The sequence below is a fragment of the Lissotriton helveticus genome, chromosome 1_2 (assembly GCF_964261635.1).
Source record: "Lissotriton helveticus chromosome 1_2, aLisHel1.1, whole genome shotgun sequence".
Lineage (NCBI taxonomy): Eukaryota > Metazoa > Chordata > Amphibia > Caudata > Salamandridae > Lissotriton > Lissotriton helveticus.
In genome coordinates this window covers 456,780,209-456,801,440 of record NC_136058.1, presented here as the reverse complement: position 1 = coordinate 456,801,440, position 21,232 = coordinate 456,780,209, and the positions used below count along the sequence as shown (strand labels likewise).

The following is a 21,232-nucleotide window of genomic DNA, read 5'->3' as shown; positions in this document are numbered from 1 at the left end:
AGGTGATTCAACATGACCACTGCGTCATCGAACGCTGCATACCTCACACTGCATACGCCCGGATCGATTGCCTCATTCATGGAAGCCCCTCTTGGTGCAGACAGATTATGTATGAGTCTGAACTCGCCCGGCTCCCTCTTGGGAACTACCCCTAAAGGGGAACACACAAAATTGGCAGCCGGTACCTCTTCAAACGGTCCAGCAACCCGCCCCAGGCGAACCTCCTTTGCAATTTTTGTAGCGACCACGGTCGGGTTGTGTGTAACGGATAATTGGTTCCTGCACAATGGGGACCCCCGAAAGTCACCCGCCGGGATCCTGAAGCCATATGAGAAGCCATCCCACAGGATCCCGGCGGACACTCGATCAGGGTATTTGCTTAGCCAGGGGGTCATAGCCAAAATCTCCACGGGTGACTGCGTGATCCTCCGTGACACCGTGTCAATCCTGCTTAGTACCCCCTTTCCCCCCGGTAACATTGGCCTTGGATCGGCAGCTAGTTTCGGGGTGGGAGGTGTTGCCACAACCTGCTCAGGCATGCTTGAACCTGCATGTTCCCTGCGGCCTACTACATGTTCCTTTGTTGAAACCCCAACATACCCCTCGCTTGCCTCCATTCCCACCCGATCTCGACTGAAAGTCTCCCCCGTGGGCTGGCCGAAAGGGCTGCGGCTGCTTCTGTTGAACCGCCTTGAAACCATTTGTGCTCGACCCCGTCCCTACCGCCGAGCCTAGCGTGAACTGCCCATGCCAAGATACAGTATCCAAACAATCCCAAGTCAATGAATCATTAAACTCTTTCGCTTTTCTAAAAGACACATCGTACCCTTTCCATGCGTCCCCCCCGTATTTTTCATGGTAGCCCACGATCCTGCTCTGGTAGCAAGCCAGGGCTCCCAATAATTCCGGTGTTCGTTCATTTATTATTGCCACAAACACAGAGAAGGCCCTAATCCAGGCCATCATAGTCTCCTCCACCCTGAATTCCGCCATTTTGGCCCTCCATTCACTTGGGTGTAAGAATTCCTTCTGGGTCTTGGCATACTCAAATTCTCGATTGTCCGTCAACAATGAAAACATATTAATATACTTATTGGCCCATACCAACTCTTTCGTGACCATCGGCACATGTTGTGCCAGGCTTTCCCGCCTCGATGGTATAGCCCCCTCTACCATTATTGGGAGCGACCTCTTACCATCTTCCACCGTATCTCCGGTCTTGTCTGTTGCCGGATTTTGGTTCTCGCCTGCGGCCGGGCTCGCCACCTGTAGAGGGATAGAAGGCATGTTCCCCCCCCAGACCCTCTCGCCCGCCTGAGCTCGTCGATGATTTGCCTGGCCTCCGCGGCTGGATCTTCCGCAGCCGCGGACCCTCCCTCTACCTTTTTCAACCAAGGCAATACCGCTGCTAAATGAACCGCCAGCTTGGGGGTATCTGTTCCTTATCAATTGGTGTGACAATCACAGGGATCGGCAATCCCCCCTCCGGAGCGGGCACCGGGTCAGCCGCCGGGGTCACTGGGACAAGCGGGACTTCCATCGGGACCGGGGCCTCGCTAGGAACCCTTTTCCCTTTCTTCATTTTTCCCTTATTCCCTCCCGGAGTGATATTTGGCAAAGCAGGCCCCGCAACCCTCTTAGGTCTCCCTGCTGGCCCGCCCTGAGCTTCCACTTTTTTCTGGAGCGCCGCTAAACTGCGATCCATTCGGTCCATTTTACCAAATTTTCTGTCCATCGCCGACACGCGAGTTACCAGTGTGCGCAGCATTCGTTCCATCTCGGAGCTCTTTCCACTCTTTTTTCCAGGCATATAAGCTATTCTGCTCTCCTCTCTGGCTCCTTCGATCCCAGAACACACCTGGACAACTGAAACAGAAAGAACAACGATTACCACGTTAAAAAAACTGCTGCTTGTTCCCTTGAGGAGGGCTCACGAGCGGCGAGTGGTGCAACCTTCAGAGCGCGGGAACAAGAGGACGCCTGCTTGGGCCCCGCGCCTTTTAACCTTCCACGGGTAGGCGGGGCGGCATCCCCCTCCCGCCCACAAGTGCACGGACTTCCGGGCAGGGGTTTAGGACAACCCTCATATGCGGCGGGGGCGTGCTCCGGCCACGGCACTTCGGGCATACCAGCCGTGGCGACGCCCCTCGCCTGCACAAGGTTTCCCGGTTGGGCGGAGCACCAAGTCATACGTTCGGGATGACCGAGAGGTCCCCCCTTTCCACTTCTGGGGTAAGTCTTAAGGGGTGAAGCAAATGGTAGGTGACAGGAAGGACAGGCACACTTGTATCCTGCCCAGGTAGTGAAGAATACCTATGTATGTTTTCACTACCTACCCTTAAGTTAACATAAGAAAATGGTTGACATTACCTCAAGCTGCAATAGAGGTTTGCAGTGGAGTAGCCCCATAATGTTTCCTTTTATTGGATTCACAATGCAAACCCTCTCCTGTGGTAAGGGTGGATTTGTCATCTATGCATTCCCTAGCGACAGCTACAAGACATTGGGCATTGAACTAGAATGACAGACCTCTGCCATTTGATCGCTGGCTGGATAGATTGGAGGCAGAGGTTTTGGCAATTGTCCTCTGGGAGCCAGAGCATTATCCCCTACTTGAGAACAAGATCTGCATTCCATGGCCTCATGGAAGACAGGGTTGAAGTTATAGGGAGACATCTGTGGTTCAAAGGCAAACTCCCTGAATTACCCCCAACTTGAAAGTCACACCTCAGTACAACTACTGGTGCCATACTTCTGCATGGCAGAGATACACTTGTGGGGACATGGAACTGGAGAACCTAGGACTGCTGGGTGCACCAGTTGTTGCGCTTAATTTCCAGGGGGATACTGAGAATGCAACACTTCATTGTGTGTGATTGGAGTTGTCTGTTTTGACTCGTATCAATGCTCACTGGACATGGTGCTCCGATTTCTTGGCTGCTACTTGAATGGCTGTGTGTCTGACAGGGTGCCTCCTTCTTCCCAGATACTCTACTGCTTCTTCCCCCATTTATCGATTGTTCCTTTTGAGCCCTCAGAGTGGCAGACCACCTGTCCTCTCCTCACCACGCCTGACGACTTCATGTTGCTAGGTAGTATTGCCATATCGGTCCTGGGTAGTGAGAGTGATTGACAAGTCTGAAGGAATGCTTCCGAGAGCGTTCAGAAGAGGGTAAAGTAACTGCGTGACCTCAATCCCTGTGCTTTGGAGAACTGGGTGGGTGCCAGAAGGCATACTGTAGAATTCATTGAGTGAGCAACTATTGCCCTCAGCCCGCTTCTGCTCCGCATCCTGTGGGTGAACTTCCCGAGTGGTGGCCAAACCCCCCAGTTGTCGAATGCATCCTAATTAGTCGTTCTACCTCCACCCACCTTCTTCCATAGGACCCTGACAAAGTGTGACTCTGGCCGTGATCGGCCTAGTATCAGGGAAGGCCTGTTTATCTCTAACCCATGGGCATGGTGTAGTGGAGGTTAGCTGAGGAGTAAGTATGGGCAAAATTTGCGAATTTGCGGTACACGAATTTGCGCAAAAGCGAACCCGCGGTCCTCAAAATCCACAAATTTGTGCAAATTTGCGATTTTTTTTGCGTGTTCGCTGGGCACTTTGCGTGTTGGCGGGTTTTTTTCAGCGCAACGACCGCGAAGTTACCCATGCGGTCGTACATGGGCGCGGTCATCTTGTTTTCAGTGTTCACGTTGGGCATTTCCTACGTGCGGGGCACAATTACGTGTTCGCCTGCGTTTTTGCGTGCTCGCAGGGGAAACATCACTCAAACTTACCCACGTGGTCGCAATGGGGCGGCCATCTTTTTTTTGATTCATTGCTATGGTTCTGGGCATGCTTTTTCAATCCTCCCTTAATCCTTGCAAACCTTTGTTTCTTTGAACTGTTTTCTACTTTTTTACTCATTACCTATCTCTTTATTTTTGTACATTTATATTTTGTGTTTTTTTCTACTTTTGGTTACTTAAAACTACTTTTTTTAACTCTTTTCTTTTATTTACTTTTTCCCTATTCTTTCTTTCCTATTTTATTTTCCTTTCCTGCCCAGGACCATGGCAAAGGGAGCCGGGAAGAACATGAAGGGGAGGGGTCCCGCACCCCGTACCCGGCTCCCTTGCGGGCGCTTAAGGGGGAAGGCAGTAGTAGCCCCGGAGATCTTAAGCACGGTGGAGGTGGCCGCACTTGTTATCGTTATCCAGCGCCACCTCTCCAGGACCGTCGCGGCAGGCGGCAGGCCCGGTGCCGGGTACGGATCTCCGGTAGCGTCGCCAGCTATGGGGGAAGGTGTGCCCGGCCATGTATCGGGAGTCTGGGGTCTGGCGTACCTACAACCAGGCAACACACCGGTGGTCCGACATCCTGGACCGGGAGCAAGACCTGCTCGACCTGCTTGGAGTCGAGATCCTGGGCCTTGGTGAGTAGTAGTAGCTAGTATTTAATCACTACTTTGTTTTCTCCTGCTCTGTGTGATATTGCAATTTGTTTTTTCCGAAGAGCAAGAATGCTGCCGATTACATTGCAGGTAAATTATGTTTCAAAAACTCCTGTGATTGCAGGTGCTCGCCTGCTCACTTGCGGTGCTACTATGCTTACTTGTTTTCAATTTTGTGCTCATTTGGCCTTTGTGATTATGTATGAGTGAGTACTTTACAGAACTGTGTAATGCTGGGCACTAGAGACTCAAGTCCAGTCCTTCCTTTGTACTCCTGCCAAGAGACAGTGGTGGTGGATTGATAGTTTGAGTATATTATGACTTGTTATTTAGTAGGACACTTTGAAGTGGTCTGCAATTATGACGGATTGTGTCTGTCACTTCGCGTGCTGTGGAGTGCTGCCTGCCAGTCCTAGCAGAATCTTTTTGTAGTTGGTTTAGTGAGTTACATAACTTTCCAAGTAGACGGTCCGCTAATCCAGCAGTACTAATATCCTAGTGGACCACATGAGATAGGTCAATAAATTTAGTGCAATTGTTGTCTATTTCCCCGAAATAATTTGTTATTGTTTTTTTGAAATGTTTGATTTGGTTGACAACAATCATCCATGTTTGTGTCTTTCTTTCATGTTGTACATCAGCTTCCCCCAGGGGCAAGAGGACAGGGGAGGAGGTAGCGGTGCCGGCGGAGAAGGGACAAGATCAGGAAGGCCAGGATAGGTCCGCCGAGGGCTCCTCTGCTGGCCCCAGTAAATGTTCCTGTTAATGTTATTAATTATACTTCCCTATCTTTTACAGCACCTATTTATTCCAAACATTCCTCATAATTCTATATTTTCCTAAATCGTCTTTGATCTTCTTGTAGACTGTTTCTAAATTCTTATCCTGCCTCTACTATGACTCTCTGTGCTATTACTAGATTATTATTAGTTTGTCTGTGTAGCTAGCTAAGCTTGCACAGTTGGCAAAAAGTGTTAAACAAAACTCCTATTCAGCAATAGCTCTAGGCACTGAGTGCAGTCCTCTGGGTTGTTCATAATGTCTATTGAAGTCTTCTAAATGTTTATGCTTTGACAATTCCCAACAAAAAAATGTCAATGGCCACCAAGAATAAAATACTAGTTTACTTTTTGATTGGATAGGAGGACATACTACTACTGTTGCAGGGGCTATGCTGCACATACAGAACTATGGACGAGAAATAGGGCATTGGTTATAAATTATAATAGGCGCAGTTAGACTTTCCACATACCTCAGTCATACCAGAAGTTGAACCTCCAATCTCCTTAGTGACGAGCTAGTGTGTCAGAGAGTAATTATTTTGCTCCCAAATGTAGCGATGATCCCCAATGATTATACAACCCAGAGAACATAAAACTATGGAGTCAGAGTCCCGACCTCTCAGAGTCACGGACTCATTCTTGCAAATTGCAAACCCTTTCGCTCACTCAGTCATGACCAAAAACCACAGAGTCTATGTAAGTTTTAAAGCTTTATTAAAAGTAAAACAAGTAGCTCTGTGTGTACTCTGTAAAAATTTAAATTGTACATTATATATAAACATTTATTAAAATCAATGTCATATAACAAACGGAGAATGACTGTTGCTGATTTCACACATTAATTCTGGCAGAGCCCCAACCTGGTTGGAACTTAAAGTCTTGGTGGGGATGAATCGTTGACGACACCGACTAAGAAATGATGATGATCTTGCTCTTGTTCGTAGAAGGGAAGCTTCTGTCTCTTATGAGAAAAATGGTGCGTGTTAAAAAGCAAGCATTCATCAGTTGTGTCAAAAAGTGTAGCATCACATGTTATGGCTAAGCATAAATAAAAAACACCCTTCCCTGAAGAAAGGGAAATTTTTAGTTTAGACTAGAGAGTCACAAATTGATAAATTTGTTTATGTAGAACTAGTAACTTTTTTCATTCCTAGACAAAATAGGGAGTGGTGTATATGGCATCTAAAAATATTAAATGTTTTTTCTAGGCATAACACCATCGGCACAGCCATCCACCAGTGCCGGGGCCAGCATGGAGGAGGGCACTCCAAGGTCTGATGCGGTGCCAGAGCCAGCAGGAACTGCTGTGGGGGATGCCACGGTAGTGGCGGGCATTGTTAAGCTATTATATTCCTTACTTATTGAGATTGCCGAGTGGGCTCTCTGCAGGGGTGTATATGTTGTACAGTACAAGTAAACTTTGCTGTTAAGAAGACTTACAAATTTAGAACTACGTTTTTGTCAACCAGGTAGAAGACAGTCACCCTTGACTTCTCATGAGCAATAGCGGCGGGAGTTGATGAGTAACCAATGGCCTCCTCTAAATTTGACTTCAACTCAGCTGTGAAAGTTTTATCGAGAAGCCAAGTCAGATCAGAGATGAACTTGATGGATGGGATGAACGAAAAGGGAAAGAAGAGTGTAAGGAAGTACGAGCGAGTGAAAATTAATGCTGGCAAAGAATGATACTTGTTTTTAAATGCTGCCCGAGGTGGCTGGGAATCTGATGCATGGTCTGATGCATGGCCGGTTGAAGGCTGAAGCAAGGATGGGTGGAAGGAGAAAGAAAAGAGGGCTGCATGGGTGAAACAGAAACTCTATGTGTGCGCAATATATCCTTTGGTTCAAATTCAAATTCAAGTCAAGCACGGATGCATGGCTGACGTTTTACAAAAAAAAAGCAAAAGGTGGTTTTTCGGTGAGAAAAAATAAGGTTTGTCCAGTTGACATAGAAGAAGAAGAAAGAAGAAGAAATCCTTTATTGTTTGATTATTCAAAATCTTACAATATTGTGAACACATAAAATTTACTGTAATGTATAAAACTAATAAAAGCCATTGCACCATAAAATTCATTACATTTCATTATACTACTTCATTTTAAAACTTAATCTCCTAATTTTGTTTTTGCTGTTAGTAGGAACCTCACAAAGTTAGCATTCATACCTATATCATTCGATTCAAGACAACATTTCAATTCATGCCTACATATCCTTATTCCACGTAGATTAAAAGGTATTTTAAGTAAGGATCTTTTTTCTTGTTGGAGTCCAGGACAAATACATAAAAGGTGGACAATGTTCTCCTCTCCCTTTTTACAAAGTCTGCATAATGTGCTATTTTCAGTATTTTTCCACGGGGGAGATGACAAAGTTCCGGGAGTATTCCAAACCTTGCCTTGAGTAGAACTTGTTTATTTTTTTCCGACCAGGGTGTTTCCAAATATTGTTGTACCTTCTTTTTTTTGTAACCATTTATTATTGTCCAAGCATGTTTTCTTTTTGTTAGAGTTTCTTTGTCCTTTACAAGGGATAGATGGTTTGTAGTTTTATTAATTATTTTTTTGAACGATGTGTTATTTATCGTATTGTTCCAGATTGTAATAACCGCAAACTCATCTATCACTTCCTTAAGATAATTCCATGCAGTTGACTTAACATTATTATTTATTTATTTCCACAACAAATGGGATATCTGATTATCATGATCGTTTTTTATCCGACTCCAGGTTTTAATGAAATGATCCTTTCTCACATAGTATTGGTTGTTTAAACCGAACTCCAGTCTAATTTGTGCAGGCGAGGCATTCGTAGGGAGGTGGAATAATGATTTGAATGTTTTAGATAGTAGATTATTTATTAATTCAGTATCCTTTCCCATTAATGATTCACTGCCATATGTAATGGTTGGTAGCAGTCTAGCCCCTATCATCTTCAAAAGCGGCCCATATGTGAGGTTGCCTAGTGATTTTTGTAAAATTCTAAATGCTGCAGTCAAGGCGTTTGTCTTCCTTTGGATATCCTTTTTTTGCGACTGATAGTTCCCCTTCTCCTCAAATAGGACACCCAAATACTTATATACTTCAACTTGCTCCAGTTGGTTGTTCTCCATGTACCATTTACTTTTACGTCTTAGTTTTATATTCTTGGTGACTACCATGATCTTCGTTTTAGTTTCGTTTATCTCCATCCCGTTTTCCTGTGCGTACTTGAATGTTTGATTGATTAAATGCTGTAGTGCCACTTTAGTATGGCTTGGTAAGATGGCATCATCTGCATAGAGCAAATTAGAAATATGCGTATCAGCTAGTTTCGGAGGGTGTGCATTTAATTCATCCAAGGTCTCAGTTAAGTCCGCCAAGAACAAATTGAAAAGGAGTAGGGCTAGTACACAGCCTTGTTTAAGGCCTTCGGTTGCTGGGATTTCTTTTGATAGCGTTTGGCCATCCCCCAGCCTCACCCTAACCCAGTTTTTTCTATACAGGAGCTGAATCAGTTTCAAAAGGACCATTGGAATGTTTTTTTTGGGAGCTTTTTCCATAATAAATTTCTTTGGACATGATCAAAGGCAGATTTAAAATCTACAAAACATAGATACAGGGGTTGTTTGATTCTGATTGCTTTGTCCACTAATAGGGATAATGCCAGGATATTTGTCGTTGACCCCAGCCCTTTAATAAAGCCTGTTTGGTTCAAAGGCAGTATCTTATTTTTTGAGGCCCATTCATTTAAATTAGTTAGCAAAATCCTAGCAAACAGTTTGGCATCTGTATCTTGTAGCGTAATAAGCCTATAATTTTCCGGAAGTGCCCAGTTTCCTTTTTTTAAAGATTGGTGTAATTAAGGACCCTCTCCATGATTCAGGGATGACACCTTCCTGTATAATTTCTTTGAATAACTTTTCTAAATATACTGCCCATAGATCTGGATTTTCTTTGTAGAGGGCAAACGGGATGCCATTTGAGTTTGAGTTTAAAAATATTTATAGAGTACTGAGCCCAAAAGGACAAGAAGATCGAGAAGGAGCAAAGAATAAAGAACGTTATGATAGGAAGGCTTGGGAGAAAAGAAGCGTTTTTAGCGCTTTACGGAAGTGTGAATATTGGGTGGAAGATCTAAGGTGGACGGGGAGAGAGTTCCCGAAGGCAGGGGCAAGTGTGGAGAATTTCGTGCCTCCCCACTTTTTGCGCTTGAAGCGGGGAACTGTTAACAGTTGTTGGGAGGATGAACGCAGTTCCCTGGCAGGGGCATAGCTTTTAATTTCCGAGGAGATAAAGGCAGGAGCTGACCCGGCCCGGGCCTGAAAAGTGATGCAGCCCATCTTGAACTGAGCTCGTTCTCGGATAGGGAGCCAGTGCAAGGACTTGAGGAGAGGAGTGACGTGATGGGATTTGGCCAGGTTGTAGACCAGGCGGGCAGCCTGGTTTTGGACCAGCTGTAAGCGTCGCATACTATATGCGGGCAAGCCACAGTATAGAGCGTTGCCATAGTCTAGGCGGGAGATTACCATCGCCAGGACTATGAGCTTTAGGGCAGAGAGTGAAAAAAACGAGCGACTTTACGGATGGTCCGGAGTGAGAGGAAAGAAGAGGACACCACTTGGCTGACTTGGGAGTGCAAAGTGAGTTGGTCATTCAATTTAATACCAAGAGTTTTTACTGAGGAATATGGAGAAGGGGGAGGACCTAGGGAGGGGGGCCAGAAGAGAGAGGACCAGGGACTGGAGCAACCACCTGTCAAAACCAGCTCAGTTTTGTCAGGGTTTAACTTCAGGTGGTTGTAATTCATCCAGTCCCGAATGAAGGTCATGACAGACTGGAAGTTGATCATGGACTCAGGGGATGGGGATAGGGTAAAAATAAGCTGAAGGTCATCCGCATAGTTATAGACGGAGACCTCCATTTGTTGGAGGGCAAAAATCAGAGGGTTAATGTACAAGTTGAATAAAAGAGGGGAAAGGGAGGAGCCCTGGGGGACCACGCATTGTACTTTGCGGAAGTCCGCCGAAAAGTCGCCCAGGCGCACTGCCTGGGTGCGGTCCCTCAGGAAGGAGGACAGCCAAACCAAGGCCGAGCCTCCGATCCCCGCCGCCCTGACACGGGAAAGTAAGATGGAGTGGTCAACCGTGTCAAAGGCGGCAGAGAGGTCCAGGAGGATCAGGGCCTGGGGGTGGTTAGTGTCCATACCCTCTCTGAGGTTGTCGAGGACCGATAGCACCACGGACTCCGTGGAGTGTGCGGGGTGGAAACCAGCTTGACGGGGGGCTAACACCCTGTTCTCCTCTACAAAGGTACTGAGTGCTCTGGTCACGTGGCGCTCCAATACCTTCCCCAAAAAAGGCAATAAAGAGATGGGGCGGTAGTTAGCAGGAGCGGAGGGGTCAGCGCCAGGTTTTTTAAGGATAGGAACGATGATGGCCGATTTGAGAGGTGGAATAACAATGCCCTGGGACAGTGAACTGTTGAGAAAAATGAGGGGGGGCTGCACACACACCGAATAGATGTGCTTAAGAATGTGGGCAGGACAGGGGTCCAAAGGGGAGCCTGATTTGACCATAAGCAGAAGGGTAAGAAAGGACTCTTCTGTCAGAAGGGGGAAGGAGTCAAGGTGTGCCCCAACTATCGGACACTGGGGGTCGACAAAAGGGGGGGGGAGGAGGAATGTTTGCCTTGATGTTGGAGATTTTGTCCAGAAAGAAGGTGTTGAGGGAATTACATAAATCCTGGGAAGGGGAGGGTTTGAGGGTAGCTCTATCAGAGTAGGCGAGTCGTGCACAATAGAGAAAATTTCTCTAGGCTGATTTCCGGCGGCCAAGATTTTTGAAGAAAAATGCGCATTTTTGGTCGCCAAAATAGTTTTTTTGTACAGAGACAGGAGGGTGATGTACTGATTTTTAAGATTGGGACAATAATCTCACCTCCAGGTCCGCTCAGCACGACGCACAGTTAGTTTTAAGACCTTCAATTCCTCATTGAACCAACGGTTTGCGTCGTTCACACGCCTGGAGGACACCCGCCTGAGGGGAGCGACAGAGTCGCAGCCTGATTGGAGCCAGGAGTTGATGGAGTCGGCTTGTGCGGAGGACGACAGACCGTGGAGGTCCGGACTGGATGTGGAGAGTGTGGCGGACAGAGAGGCCACATCCACCTTGTTCCAGGAGCGCGCCCAGATGTTTTTGGGAAGAGAGGGCTTGGGGACTGAGCTAAGGTGTAGGGAAAAGGACATCAAAAAGTGATCAGACCAGGTACAGGGGGAGATGGACAGGGAGGCTACTGGACAATTGAGGGACAAAATCTGGTCAAGGATGTGGCCATGGATGTGAGTGGGGGAGTGAACGTGAGAGTCAAAGTTGAGGGAGCGAAGGGTATCCGAGAATTCTTTGGAGGTCGGGCATTCTGCGGGGTCTGAGGGCCAAAAGTTAAAGTCTCCTAAAACCAAGATGGAGAAGTTGTTAACCACTAAGGTGGCCACCAAATCTTGGAAGCCAGATAGAAAAAGTTGAGAGGGTTGGGGGGGACGGTACATAAGTAGGCAGGTAAGCAGGATACTAAAGGAAGATGAGCGGACAACTAAGAAGTCCGATGAGCCAATGGAGGGGAAGGCTAAAGATTGAAAGGGGATTTCTCTGCGGGCGATTAGGGCGACGCCACTGCCTGTTTTGCTGGGGGGTCGATCGGCGCGCAGGGCGTAATATGGGGCAGGAAGTGCAGCTAGCAGAGAAGGAAGAGAATTGTCACAGAACCAAGTCTCTGTAAGAAATAGGAGATCCAGGATTTGGTCCAGGTGCACCATCTTTCTGTTTTTAAATTAACTTTATTAGTTGTTCCTTTGTTATTATAATTGGTGCTTCCATATTACAGTCATAACTGTATGTAAGTTGTGGTTCCTTTTTTATCATTATTGAGCCATTCTGGTTTAGATGTTTTTTAAGAAATGTGATCCATTATTGTTCCGTTAATGCAGATGAAACCACCAATTTATTTGGTCCAACCAGTCCGTTTATAATCTTCCCGAACTCTCTTGCATTTGTTTGTTTACTTGCATGGAATAATTTTGCCCAGAATACTTGTTTTACTTGTTTTTTTTGTTCCATATTAACTTCTTTAAATTTTGATTTAGAGATTTCAGTTTGCCTAGTATTTCCTCGTTAGCGACGGATTTCTTAATTTGCCTTCTCAACATATTTCGAGCTCTTTTTAATTTCGTAATTGTATATGGAAGGTTTATATGTGTTTTCTTTTCCTTCCGTTCCTCATTTTGGTTCCTTTTATTCAATCGCATTTGAGGTTGAGGTTGGGGTTTGACAAGCTTCTTGGTAAAATATTCCCGCTGTTCTATCGATGTTTTCAATATTGAATCACTGAAGCAATTCTCTATTATTCTTTCAACTTCTTCATTCATCGTATCCTTATTCTTGACAGTCCAAAACAGTTTTTTATAGTTTACAGTCCCCAATGTGCCCCGCAGCTGTTTGGTATGGTTGGTTTGTATTAGTCCCAAGATTGATTGTTATTATCTGCTGACAATGATCACTCTCCGTGACTTTCTCTAGCTGATATGAGGTAATATTCTGAAAAATGTTAATTGATGTAATTGTGTAATCAATCCTTGACCTTGTATTGTGCATAAAGTATGTATAGGTTGGTGGCATATCTGCTTTAAATCTACCATTAAGAATTCTCAGACCCATCGCTTCCATATCTTTAACAAATTGTATGCCAATTTTGCACTTGAGGGGGTTACTGTCTTTTTCTAGCTTAATAAAAATGATTGACATTTACTTTGAATGGATGGATGTCTGCCTGTCTGGGTGGTATCTTCTTCATAGTTAGCATAGGTGTATGTAGACAGAGTAGACGGTCACTGGATGAAGAGTGTTACTTTGAAGAGCATGTAACACCGCACGTCCGTGCCAGAGTAGCAAGGCCGAGGAAAGTAGAAGTTGTAATTTTTCAGAATACTACCATGACTAGTAACAGTAGTTTGCAAGCACAGCATATATGTTGTTGTTGGGTTTTATATAGCGCACAGCTGCCCCAGCAAAGTGTCGTCCCGGCGCTGAACGCATGAAGGCACAAACAGATATAACAGTCTAAAAACCATGGCAATCATCCTATAGCCTAGAACTACACTAAAAGAAAGAGAAATGTTTTAATGACTTTACTAAAAGTAAACAAGCAGTCTATGCCACGAATTTGTTCAGGCAGGGAATCCCACATCCTAGGAGCAAGGCAGCGGAAAGAACGCCCACCAGCACGGGAAAACCTAACTCTAGGCATAAGCGCCAAATGCTGCCCCACCAAACGGAGCCGGCGGCGGGAGGGGACATAGGGGGTGAGCAAGTTGCTCAAAAGATCAGGACTGGCAGATTTCAGTATCTTAAAGGATAGACACAATGTCTTAAAATTAATCCGCTTCTCCACAGGGAGCCAATGCAACCCGCGGATGGTACTAGAGGCAGAGCAGAAACGCAGGAGACCCACCAGAGATCTGGCAGCAGCGTTTTTAACACCCTGCATCCTGAGTATTTCCGCCTTATTCGCCCCCAAAAGGAGGGAGCTAGCATAGTCCAGGCGAGTTAGAATAGTCGCCTGAACGATCAGCTGCCGTATTGGCGGATCAAAAAACTTCAGATCGGGCCGAAGGCACCGCAAAAGGCCAAAACAGGTGGCAGCAACTTGCCTTGTGTGGGTTTGAAAAGTAAGAGATGGATCCATCAAGACCCCTAGGTTTTTAACCACTCCCTTGGGCATGGGAATTTCACCCAAAGCAGTAGGCCACCAAAGTTCGTTCCACAGACTGGCATTGTTCCCAACCAGCATAATCTCGGTTTTGCTAGCATTTAATTGCAGGCAGTTGGCAGCCATCCATTCTGCTACCGCAGTCATCCCTTCTCTGAATCTAGAAGCAGTCAGAGAGGACCCTTCAGCCAAGGTGACAACAAGCTGCGTGTCGTCCGCATAGGAGAGCATGGAAAGGTCCCATTGTTTTGCGACTGCAGCCAGAGGCTGAACATATAGATTAAAGAGCGAGGGGTTCAGTGGCGATCCCTGCCATACCCCCTGATCGATGGAATGGGTCTGAGATAGAAATGGGGTGGCAGACACACGGAAAGATCATTCAGTCAAGAAAGATCGAAACCATTCCAGAGCCGACCCAGTTACCCCCACTTCCTCTAGCCGCTGAAGTAGGATGCCATGTGAAACCGTATCAAAGGCGGCACTGAGATCTAACAAGAACAGAGCCGCACTTTGACCAGCATACAGTATAGACCGCAGGTGCTCAGTCGTGGCCCGAAGGGCCAGACGGAACCCATTCTGTGAGGGATCCAGAATATTATTAGAATTCACAAACTGAGTTAGCATGTTGTTAGCATGTGCTTCTGCGATCTTGGCCACCCAAGGAAGGGGGATATGGGTCTAAAATTCTCAGGTTTGTTTGGATCCAATGTAGGTTTTTTAAGAATGGGCGAGATCCATTCCTGTTTCCATAATGCCGGAACAGTCCCAGTTGAAAAGGAGGAGTTGATTATTTTGCAGAGCGGAGCCCGAAAGATGGAAAGAGATTCCTTGAATTGCGTAGGCCTCAAAGGGTCAGAGGGAGAGCCAGTTTTAATTTTGCCACTCAGCCTAGTGAACTCTTCCTCAGACAAGTTCGGGATTGCTGCCAGAGTCACACCAGACCCACTGTCTGACAACAGAGAGGTGGGAAGGGCGGGAATTTGTGGAAAAGATTGATAGATGGTACAAACCTTTTCCACGAAAAAGGACGCTAACTCATCACATTGGCATGCGGACGATATAACAGGTGCCACAGCTTTCCTTGTCCTAAGATCTTTGAGAATCTGAAAGATGCATTTATCTGGATTGGGATTCGACCTGATTTCGTTCGCATATTAAGCAGCACAAACTTTACAAATAGATCTATGATAGTGCTTGATTTTAGCCAGGTAACTTAGCTTTTTCTCAGAATCGTAGTCCTTTCTACAGTCCCGTTCTGCTTGTTTGCATGCTTTGCTTAAAACAGTCAGGGAGTCATTGTACCAGGGACTAGTGGTAGATGTACGCCCCTTAACCCATTTAGCAGGGATAAGGGTGTCTAAACCATTCTTAATCCATTCATAAAACAAGCCATAATCTGGTTCGGCGTCATGTAAGGGTCCCAAAGGGTTAGCAGCAAGGAAAGTATGGAAGTCCTCCAGCTTCAATTTACGCCAAGGGCGTTTAAGGACCGACTTTAATGTCTCAGAATTAAGAGGCTCAGCGAGCGGAACAGACCATTCAACCAGGGATTGATCAGTGCAGCCCATGGGTTTAGGTATCTCCACTTTTAGGGATTGCAGATTGGAGAATAAGGGGCCTAACAGGTGCCCAGCTAGGTACGTAGGTCCAGACCCTAGTTGATCCAGCTGCAGCGCCGCCAAGTCTGCAAGTAAGCTGCAAATGGCGCTGTCCTGGGTTTGATCAAAGTGGAGATCCGGCGATTACGGTGACCACTCACTCACTACCTCTGTTAACAATTTTTTTACAACTCTATCAATCAATCAATCAGAAAATCTGTTTAGCGCGCTACTCACCCGTAAGGGTCTCAAGGCGCTGAGGGGGGGGGGGTTGCTACTGCTCGAACAGCCAGGTCTTGAGTTGTTTCCTGAAGGAGAGATGGTCCCGGGTCAGGTGGGTGGGCAGGGAGTTCCATGTCTTGGCTGCCAGGTAGGAGAAGGATCTTCCTCCGGCGGTGGATTTACGAATTTGTGGGATGGAGGCGAGGGCGAGGCTGGCAGATCGGAGTTGGCGGGCGGGTGTGTAGAATGTGAGGCGGCTGTTGAAGTACTTCGGTCCCATGTCGTGGAGAGCCTTGTGTGCGTGGGTGAGGAGTCTGAACGTGATCCTCTTGTTGACGGGGAGCCAGTGTAGTTCTTTCAGGTGGGCAGAGATGTGGCTGTGGTGAGGGATGTCCAGGATGATTCGTGCTGAGGCGTTCTGAATGCGCTGGAGTCTTTTCTGGAGTTTGGCTGTGGTTCCGGCGTAGAGGGTGTTCCCGTAGTCCAGACGGCTGGTGACGAGGGCCTGGGTGACTGTCTTCCTGGTTTCGGTGGGGATCCATCGGAAGATCTTTCGGAGCATGCGCAGGGTGTTGAAGCAGGATGATGAGACGGCGTTCACTTGCTTGGTCATCGTCGGACTCTGTCATTCATGTGTGGCCTATCGGTGTTCACTCAATCAAAAACAAAGCACCTAAATGTCATCCCATATGTAAGCAAATATCCTGTGAAGGGATAGATGATCATATTATCTACTTCATTTTCCTTTTGTAGTAGTCAGGGGCAGGGCAGGGTGAAACTTAAATTAATTAAGCAGTAGCCCTTGTAACAGAGTATGGCCAGTGCTACCCATAATAGAAAAGTAAGAGCTTCACCACCTGTATGTACTGGACTTGTAACAGTAACGCAAGTCTGTGTCATCATGGTTTGCGTCTGTTTTTTCGGGTGCAAGTTGACTGGGCTGGCATTATGCCAGCTTCCACAAGTTTACGTACCAATTTCGCTAAACAAGAGAGAAGAAGACTGATGTACTGTCTGAGTCTAATGTAGTGAATCCATATAGTGCTAGTAGAATTCCTGAAACTCCCACTAATGTTAGAGCAGAGGGCGACGAAGTGGGAGGTTATATAGATACGTGCCACAAATGTTATGTACTGTGCTTGCAAGTTGCTATTGCTACTGTGACACAACTTTCTGCTGAATTATTTTGTGGTAATCTTAAAGAGCATTGGTTACAGTATGTTTTTCTTTCTTCATATAGATGCTCCTTCCAAACTAACATGGAAGGAGTTGGCTATACGGGCCCGGCAACGGAAACTGGAGGTAATTGTCACCGAATATCGGCGGCTGGTGGCCCAGGAGGAGGAGGACACGCAGTCGCTGTCGACATCAACATCCACGACAGCTGCATCCTCCTCCGCCCACCCAGGGTCAACCAGTCAGCACAACACTTCAGCGGTACGGAGCCGTGGTCCCGCAGCCACCCGCCACCGCCAAGCAGGAAAAAAATCAGCTGTCCCCCACAGCAGGTGCATGGCTCGTCTGCACCACTTGACCTTCACGGTGTCCAACCTTGAGTAGGAGGTGGCGAGGCTGAAAACCCTGCTCAAGGACCTCCGCAGAGAGCATCGTGACCACCTGGCCAAAGGACACCGCCGGCGGAAGTAGGAGAGACTGTCCCATGCCCCTTTTTTAAAGACTTTTGGGGGGTGGGAATTGGGCTTTGGGGTTTTGGAACTTTTCTTCGGGACATTTCATGGACATTGGTTGGGGTTAGGGAGGGGGTGGCTCGGGTCTTGTGAGATAGTTTATTTTTGTTAGGGTGTAAATCATTATATATTTTCAACTTAAACATAGCATACGCGTTTTTACTGTTTTGTGGGGGAGGCAGGGGGGGTTAACTCAACTGTACGTTTGTTTTCCTGAAACTTAACTGGCTGGTTGATTCAAATTGTCTAATCGCCCAAATTTGTAGAAAAGTGCCACTGACAGAGTTAGTGAATTCAATTGTCCTACTACTTTACTAGTACTACCGTCAGTCTCTCCTCTCCTCCTACTCCATTATTCTTCCTCCCCCAAAATGCTTATCTTACCTGTGATTCGTGTTTGAGAATAGGGCTAGGCACAGGGCTGGATGCATGGCAAATGGCGATTAAGGTTGGCTCTGGAATCCTGGACAGATGAAATGTCATTGTTGTGCTGGTGGTAGTAGTAGTGGTACACACTGGCAGTAGCAGCATATGAAAAAAAAGGAAATGATACATTGAGTGGCCTGAGCGTAGCATTAGAACAGTACGATAGATAGTACAGTACACAGGAAGAACATATCCTCGGATTCCTTCACCATCCTTGAAATTTATTTTCTGTTGCTTTGAACTTATCCTCCCCAGCAAGTGTGTGGAATTATCATTTAGTCGCACCTCAATGAAAACCACACAGCCTGGGGGAAGAGGGTTAGGGTTTGAAAATTGGATGGGAATGGGGGTTATTGGGGAAGTTTTGTGGAGAGAGGAAAAATAACACAGCATGGACAAACAACAAATGAAGAAAAAAAATCTTTGGATACGAAGATATCCATTAATCTTTTAAGGGACATAAAGGAAGTGCATGCACTACGGCATGCATGAAGTTGTTTGCTAAATGGATAGGTTACTGAAAAGTATTACTTACCACAACTTACTAACTATAAAGAAACAATGTGACAGTACAGGGCTGCAGTAATTGCGCAATTTCACTTGCCGATCTGCCCTAAGAGAGAATAAACACTTATTAGTACATTAAATTAGTTTTAAAAATAGCAAAGACACTTATAGCTGGAGGGATGAATTTGAAGCAGAGAGCAAACAAACGCACAGAGTCACACTCATAGAAGTTCACAACAATAACATTATTTAAAAGATAAGGAGAAGTGAAGAGGATACTGAAACTGTATGTTGTAGTTGTCCTGTTCAATTTGGGAAGTTGCATGCATCCAGCCATTCCTCTTATTTGTGGTACTCCTCCATTCCAACTGATGCTACGTCGATCAATCTTGGTGACCAGACACACTGTCCACTGCCTGCCTGGCGGATGCGGAATTGCGGATCGCTAATGGTAAGCCTCAGTTAATCGTTTTTCCCATCGCACAGGGTAAAAGCCGGCCTGTAATTGTTGATGGAAAAACAGGAAGTGATATTAAAACACCACGGAGAAAAAAATATAAGGTACGGTGTGTAGTGCAAAATAACACTTTCAGTTTCAGAGGCGACAGTATTACATACAAGCATCATTTCTAAAGTTCGTACTCTGAGTCTCCTTTTCAAAGATAGTAATTAGCACACAGCAGTCCAGGGCCATGCAGACGGTCAAGGCAGGCACCACTGGGGGAAGCATCCTGATGTAGCATACCTCTTTGACACAGACAGACAAAGCATATCTAATTGTATGCCACAAGCCACATAGCCGCAATTTTACATGAACTGCTGTCTGGACTCTGGCATAACAAGACTACACTGGCTCGACCACTCCATACCATGACTAGACCGACATGTAGTTCTGCTGTAGGTGTTGTTGACTGGTTTACCTGTTTGCCACTCGCGAAATGCCCATACTTCTTCCGTAAACCGACTAGGATGATCCATCCATCCCAGTGAGTGACTGTAAAGAAAAAATATATTATGTAATTTTGATCATCAAGACTCATCCTCATCAGGGTATTTTGGCAAACTCAATGTTGTTCATGCAGTCGCAGTCTACACACACACAGTGAGTCCAAGGACATTTTACATATTAAAAAATGCAACGTAGTGGCCCCTGCAGTAGAAGTAGAATTTTAACTAAACAAGGGAAAAAAAAAACAGAATTGACTTGAGTTACATTAAATAATAACAGAAGACATATGATGATTCATTTCATGCACAACAAACAAACAGCAATTGCTTTTATCAGAGCCAGACAGCCAGTGCTGTCCACTGCATGCCATCTCATTATACATTACTTGTTCCACTTTGTCCGCATCTTGTTCTTAAAGTGGAGGCCCACAGGACAGCCTCTCGTGTCAATTTCAGAAGTAACTGTCAGCAATCAGCATATAGTCAGTAATTCCAGTCCCACTTCTTTTGAGGGGACTCGTCTACAAAGCAACAGTTTCTTCATTCTGCATAATCCAGCCATCTGCCTTGAGGGAAATGGATCGGGGGAGTCTGGAGGAGGAGGATTGAGGAGCATGACTGAGTTGCGAACTTGTGAACTTCAGGATTAAAGACAGTGGCACCTTCAATATGGAAATAAGACGAAGACAGTGCTGCTGATGGATTTGTTGTGATTAGAGTTTTGTTGTGGTATAAGTTGCAAATCAAAGACTTCTCCGTGATTGGCAAAAAGTTCTAAATTAGTAACTGTTCATAACAGTACAGTGTACTTCTACTAGTGTACTGTCTACTGTACAGTACATCATACACCCCTTTGCGAGTCAGCCTACTCTAAAATGTCAATAAGTAAGGAGTATAATAACTTACCACCGTCCGCCGCTTCTAGGCTATCCCCCTCAGCTCCTCCTGGTGGCACTTGTGGCGCCGCCGCATCCGCCCCTGGAGTTAACCCCTCCACGCTGTCGGCCCCGGCACTGGTGGTGGGAAGTGCCGCATCTGATGTTGTGATGACGCCTAGAAAAAACATGTCATATTTTAGGATGCCATACACCACCCCCTATTTCGTCTCGTAATGCAAGAGAAAATGTTATACATAAACTATTTTTAATTATTGGGACTGAAAAAAAGTCACGGTTTTGGGGAGGGTGTTAACTTATATGCTTAGCCATAACATGCAACACTTTTTGGCACAACTGATGAATGCTTGCTTTTTAACGTGCAACATTTTTCTAATTACAGACAGAACCACCTACTCCTCATCACCACCAGGAGGACTTGAAGTTCCAACAAGGTGAGGGCTCCCGAGTCCCGCACAGTTACTATTAATAATTAGATGTGTTAAGTTGAAGTATATACTATGGAAGGGTGTTTAAACTTTAACGTCATCTATCACCACTGCTCGCTGGGAATATTGCGCTATTAAAAATAAATACATTCTTTTTTATTTCTTATTTGAAAATAAAACTTTAAAACTAAAAAACACTGTGTGGTTTTTGTTCATGAGTGAGTGAGCGGAAGGGTTTGCAGTTGCACTACTGCACTTTGCAAGCATGCTTCCGTGACTCTGATAGGTCGGGAATCGGTAGTCTTCTTCTTTTCTTCTGGGTCGTATAATCATTGGTCAGACACACTAGATAGTCGGTCAGGGGATTGGGGGTTCAACATTTGTTCTGACTGAGGTATGTGGAAAGTCGAACTGCACCTATCATCAACAATGTCCTATTTCTCTTGTCCATACTTCTGTATGTACTGAATAGTCCCTGAAACACTAGCGGTATGGTATGTGCTACTATCAAATCAAAAAGCCAACTACTAGCTTATTCTTCTTGGTGGACATTGACATT

The 21,232-nt window shown here is 45.8% G+C and overlaps 2 protein-coding genes across 6 annotated transcripts in view; one reads left to right on the top strand and one right to left on the bottom strand.

Moving 5' to 3' along the window:
- The window catches only part of LOC144807723 (uncharacterized), a 1,505,442-nt gene that overhangs the window by 199,381 nt on the left and 1,284,829 nt on the right, over window positions 1-21,232 (bottom strand). For 4 of the 5 annotated variants that reach the window (XM_078673385.1, XM_078673387.1, XM_078673384.1 and 1 more), the window contains one exon: window positions 20,256-20,402. The exons of the other annotated variant lie outside the window; for it this stretch is intronic. The gene's annotated coding sequence lies outside the window, so the exon portion shown is untranslated. The remainder of the gene's footprint in view (window positions 1-20,255; window positions 20,403-21,232) is intronic. 5 annotated transcript variants of the gene reach the window in all.
- The window catches only part of LOC144807726 (uncharacterized), a 49,693-nt gene that overhangs the window by 11,531 nt on the left and 16,930 nt on the right, over window positions 1-21,232 (top strand). The window lies entirely within an intron of this gene.